The sequence below is a fragment of the Tupaia chinensis genome, unplaced genomic scaffold, assembly GCF_000334495.1.
Source record: "Tupaia chinensis unplaced genomic scaffold, TupChi_1.0 Scaffold000320_1, whole genome shotgun sequence".
NCBI lineage: Eukaryota > Metazoa > Chordata > Mammalia > Scandentia > Tupaiidae > Tupaia > Tupaia belangeri.
The window spans coordinates 2,548,528-2,554,334 of record NW_006159813.1 but is presented as its reverse complement, the minus strand read 5'-3'; the positions used below and the strand labels follow the sequence as shown (position 1 = coordinate 2,554,334).

Here is a 5,807-nt window from a genome sequence, read left to right as displayed (position 1 = left end):
ATTAACTTTTTAGCTGTATTTCCTGGGCCACATTACTTATCTTCTCTGTCCCTCAGTTTAGTCATCCCTACAGTGAGGTGACAATCACAGAGCATGCCTCTATCGTGTGAGGATAAATATGTTGAAAACAGTGTTACCACAGTTATGCGTGTTAGTTGTCATTATTATTTTTATTTCTCACCGTCTGGAACGTCCTTTCTCCTCCTCGCTGCCTATTCAATTCCCATCCACCCTTTAAAGACTGCATTTCTGTGTCACTTCTTTTATGTAGTATCCTCCCTTTTGAACTCTCATAGAACTTACATTTTATAAACACAAAATTCAGCACATATTCATGCAATGTGGTTAACCCTTAGCTAGTTTTGTCATGTGTTTTGGTCAATAATTGTTTTAAAAATTTTGCTATGGGGGGACCAGCAGTTAGCGCAATGGCTATGTCGCTGGACTCCCACGTAGTCGACCATGGTTCAAGTCCCGGACCCAGTGGCTTAAACTCATGCTGGGCATGTATGCGTGCGTGCCCAAGATCCCGAGAGGAGAATGGAGGAGAAGGGATTGCGGTGTGGCCATCCCCCCTGGGGGGTGATTTCTCGCTTTCTGTCTCTCTGGCAAGCGCATGCACTCTATAGCAAAAAACTCTCCAAAAAAAAAATTTTTTTTTGCAATGGGGCATGTGGCTCGCTGGAGAGAGACAGAGAGAGAGAGAAGGAAAGCAAGAAAGTTGCCCAGAGGCATGGCTATGCCTTAATCCCTTATCCTCCATTCTCCTCTTGAGATTTTTTTTTTTTAAGTTTGCTATAGGGTGTGTGCACTCACCAGAGACAGAGAGAGATAGAAATTGAGAAATCACTTCCCCGGAGGGATAGCTTCACTGCAACCCCTTCTCCTTTATTCTCCTCTTGGGATTTTGGACATGCAGGCACATGTGTCCAGCGTGTTTTTCAAGTCACTGGGTCTGGGACTCACCTTGAAGTCAACCATGTGGGATCCAGACGCCTTAACCACCGTGCCAATAGCTGGCCCTCTTCTCAGTTATGTGTAATGGAAACGAATTTAATTCAGCTTACGAACTAGAAGGGAATTAACTACCTCATACCACAGACAGTCAAGAGGACCTTTTTCTGCATGAATGTATCCTGTTCCTCTCCAGCTCTGCACAGGAGTCATCCCATCATGAGCTTTCCCAATATGTTAGCAAAAAAGGCTATCAGAGTAGTTCCAAGTTCATGGTCTACTAGTTTAGCAACCACTGAGGCAAAAGATGAACCTCTTTTCCAAGGATCCCAGCAAAACTCCCAAGATTGTGTCTCATTGGACCAGCTGGGTCACATGCTCATCTCTGAACCACTCACAGCAGCCCTTGGTTATGTCGGAGTTATGTGCCCATGCCTGGAGGAAGACGGTCCTCACCAAAGGCCAGCCACTCAAACTTAGAACATCTTCATCACCCCAGTAAAATTCTTAATGCCCTTTTAGGACAAGTTCCCATTCTAATACCAGCCCCTAGCAAACACTACTCTACTTTCTATCTTTATGATTTGTTTTCTTTAGTCATTTTGTGTAAGTAGAATCATCCAGTATGCAGCCTTTTGTGTCCAGCTATTTTCACTGAACCTATTATTTAGTTATTGAGCTTTTTGTTTATTTGTTTGTTTGTTTAAACACAGTCTTTAGAAGTCTGTGTTCTCTCTTTTTTTTTTTTTTCTGGAGAGGTTTTTGCTATAGGGTGCGTGCACTCACCAGACAGAGAGAGACAAAGAAACAGAAAGCAAGAATCACCACCCCCCCAGGGGGGAGGGCCACGCTGCAATCCCTTCTCCTCCATTCTCCTCTCGGGATCTTGGGCATGCACACACACGCACCTGGCATGCGTTTAAGCCGCCGGGTCCGGGACTCGAACCGTGGTCAGCTACGTGGGAGTCCAGCAACATAGCCATTACGCTAACTACTGCTCCCCCCAGGCCTTAATGTTTTTGAGCTCTATCCACATTGTAGTACATATCAGTACTTTATTTCTTCTCTGGTCAAGTAGTATGAATAGATGCTATTCTGTTTATCTATTTGCAAGGTAACAGACTTGGGGCTGTTACAGGTCTTTGCATGGAGGTATGTCTTCATTTCCCTTGGATCAATACCACGAGTGGACTGACAGACAGCTGAGTTTTAGAGCATGGTAGGACCTTATACACAGTGCTGCATTGAACGACAGGACGTAGTTTAGTATTTATAGTTATTCTAAGGACCAGGGATATGGTTAGGGCTCCTGGTCTATCTGGTAATTCTATTTCTATTACGTTATGGTTTCTTAACCTCAGTACTATGGATACTTTAGGCCAGATAATTCTTGGTTGTGGGAGGGATGTGTTGGACCTTAAAGGGTATTGAGTAGCATCCCCAGACTCAACCCACTAGATGCCAATACCACCATGCCCTCCACCTCATTGTGACCACCCCAAATGTCTCTGACCTTTCCCAATGTCCTACCCCTGTATGAGAAGCCCAGAGCTAGAGTTCACGCCATCAATGGACGCTGTGCCAAGCTGGCTTCTGACCTGGGGGGACTAAGTGGCTGAGCGCAGAGCCAGTCCTGTCCTCCACGCTCGGAGTAGGTGTGCTGGGTCCTGTCTTGGAGTGCTCAGTGTTGACATCCTACATGTTGCCTTATTTAATTTGTTCTAAATCAGTAGTGCTCTTGCCGTTTGGTGTGTATGTGTTTGTTCTCAAACTGGGCCAAGAGAAGAAGTGGAGGCCTGCAGATGGTGCAGACTGCAGTCTCCATCTATTTAATTCAGATCAGTCCATCCCGGGGATATTTATTTCAAAAGTATGAGCTTTGAGATGGTATGTAATAGGTACTCAGAGTGTTTACACAGCTCTGTTTACAAGAAGCATAAGAAAAAAATAGAGTGAATAGTTATTGTTTTTGGACCACTATGAGTATGTATATATTTTTCTCTTCTAAACAGTAGCCTGCTTGCATTTTGAAGAATTACTTCTCCCTGACTATGGGCAATTGGTGGAGCAGAAAATCTAAGTATGGAGCCCTTACACTGTGCAAGCCAAAGGAGGTTCCTGGAGACTTCTCCTTGCAGACTTCTCCTCTCTGGGCCCAAGGGTTGGGCATGTTTTTCAGTTATCTATTGCTGCACAACAAAAAAACCCAAACTTGGATGCTTAAAGCAACAAAGGTATATAATTTATGATTGTGTGGGTCGGCCATCTGGGCAAATCTAGTATTCTCACCTGGGCTCATCCATATGGCTCCACTTACCTGGAAGATCCAAGATGGTCTTAGTCAAGATCTGGCAGTGGGTGCTGACTCTCGCCTGGGGATTCTCAGTTTCCTCACCATCCAGCAGGTTAGCCCTACAACACAGTGGTCCCAGGGTTCCAAGAGGAAAAGAACAATAGATGCAAGTTTTTTTAAGATCTGAGCTCTGGAGCTCACGCAATATCAAGTTGGCCACAGCCTGTTGGTTGGACAAGTCATAAGGCCAACTCCAACTCAAGGGGGTAGAAAAACAGACTCTACCCCTTGAACAGAAGTCGTGCTACATCACATTACAAAGAGGGGTGGGCTGAGGGAAGTGTGATCCATTAAGGATCATGACTATAATAATCTAGCACATTGTATGACCCAGGCCACTCCAATTAGACATTCTCTCCTGGGATCCTGAATATATTGGGTTGTCAGCAAAGATAAGATGCATTTTTGCATAGAAAAACACATCATGACTTTCCTGATGACCTAATGTGTGCGTGTGTGTGTGTGTGTGTGTGTGTGTGTGTGTGTACATGCAAAAATGTGTCATTACTTTCCCAGTGATGTGATATATTTGGCTTGGGTTAGCCAGAGTTAATTTCTGTCCCTTGCAACCAAAGAATCCTAAGTGACACATATATCAGAATAATTGAGTGAAAAACCTTCCCCAGAAATTGGCATATAGAGGTATACACTCACTTTTCTGCTCTGGTTATGAGGGACTGACATCAAGTCCTTGAAATCTTTCCTGTCCCCTTGCCTAACTGTGATGATGGCACCTCTAGACATGTCTAGGCCAGGTGATCCTAATTCCCTGAACTCTCTTGCTGGAATCTGGAGTAGAAACTGATCCTACTGGGGACTAGCAGGTGGCGTGGTGACTAAGAGCGCTGGACTCCCACATGGCTGACCTCGGTTCAAGTCACGGACCTGGTGGCTTGTTTTCTCACATTCCCTCTCTTTCTCTCTCTCTCACTCTGCCCCTCTCTGGTCACATTAAAACACATAAATAAGAAAATAAATAAGTAAATAAAAAGTTGAGTAAAATAATTCTTAAAAAAAAAAAAAAGAAAAAGAAAAAGAAAGAAAGAAACTGACCCTACTGAGTTCAGTCAGATTGTTTCTCCCAGGACTTCAAACCAGGAGAATCCCTTAGGCTCTATTATCCCTATAATGAGGCCACATAAACTCAAGGATCTTCCATGCTGTGCAGTGAAAAACAGAACAAGGAAAGGCCAGGAAAGAAGGAGAGAGGGAGAGAGAAAAGCAGAGATGCTGAGAGAAGAGATAAGAAATCATATAGCATCTGAAAAAAGGGAGCCTAAGAGATGTTTGACTCCTAAGAGTTTTCTGATCCCTAGTTCTAGTCTCTTAGCCATAGCAATTGTTTCAGGTATTGGTAAATGGCTGGAATCAGGTCAACAAGAGAGAGTGACTCTCAGGATTCACGTAAGAGGTATTTGAAGATATGTTCTTTCTCCCTTTAGACCGTGTAGAATGAAGGTGTGAAATACACTGAAAAGAGCAAAATCTGGAACTCCCATAAGACCACTGGGTGGTCTCTGAAGATGAAGCCAACACTATAGGAGTTAGAATAGAGAAGCAGCGGGGCTGGCAGGTGGCATGGGGGTTAAGGGTGCTGGACTCCCACAGGGTCAACCTCGGTTCAAGTCCTGGACCTAGCAGCTTGCTTTCTCACTTTCTCTCTCTCTCTCTCCCTGGTAAAATTAAAATAAATAATAAAATTAAATAAAAAAATTCCTTTAAAAAAAAAAAAAAAAGAATAGAGAAGCAGGAAGAAAGCCTGTATTTGGTGACATTCTGCAAGCTACTGGATCAAGCCTTACCTGAAAAGAGACCTACCTATAAAATTGAAGTAATGGAAGAAAAAAGATAATACATTTCTCCTATGTCATTGAACCCATTTGGAGTTAGACTGCATCAAAATTATCCTGGGGCCAGCAGGGGGCATGGAGGTTAAGGCAACTGGATCCCACATGACCAACTTTGCAGTTTGAGTCCCAGAGCCAGTGGCTTGAAAATCACACCAGGTGTGTGTGTGTGTGCATGCATGTGTATGTATCCAAAATCCCAAAAGGAGAATAGAGGAGAAGGGACTGCAGTGTGGCCATGCCCCTCCCCGGAAGGAGGGTGATTTCTCACTGTCCTTTCTCTTGTCTCTGTCTCCTTCTCTGCCTCTCTCTGGCAAGCATAGATGCCCTATAGCAAATGAAAGAAAGGAAGGAAGAAAGAAAACAAACCACTCCGTATCCTTTTCTGGGTCTTTTCTTTCTGAACCCCCTACCCCCTCAAAAAAAATCCTCACTGACAACGATCTCTAAAAAGCATAGCCTGCTTATTCTTTAGAGGGAACCAGATGGGAAGGTTCGGGCCATTTAAGATGACCAAAGTCTCACAGGAAAATCTGCAGGTCCTTTTAGTATTTGACAGGATATTCACAGCTCCTCCTTGAGTACCTTCAGATAGAGAAACCACGTGTCAGCTGAGTCCTCCAGCAGAGCCCATGGGGGTCCCTACACAAGCA

The 5,807-nt window shown here is 44.1% G+C and overlaps 1 long non-coding RNA gene across 1 annotated transcript in view; it reads right to left on the bottom strand.

Annotated features, from left to right (window-relative positions):
• Positions 1-3,277: 3,277 nt before the first annotated feature.
• LOC114008318 (uncharacterized) overlaps positions 3,278-5,807 on the bottom strand; it is an 18,553-nt gene continuing 16,023 nt past the window's right edge. The window contains exons 2-3 of the long non-coding RNA XR_003549877.1: positions 5,740-5,796; positions 3,278-3,366 (exon numbers count right to left, since the gene is read on the bottom strand). This is a non-coding gene — a long non-coding RNA (uncharacterized LOC114008318). The remainder of the gene's footprint in view (positions 3,367-5,739; positions 5,797-5,807) is intronic.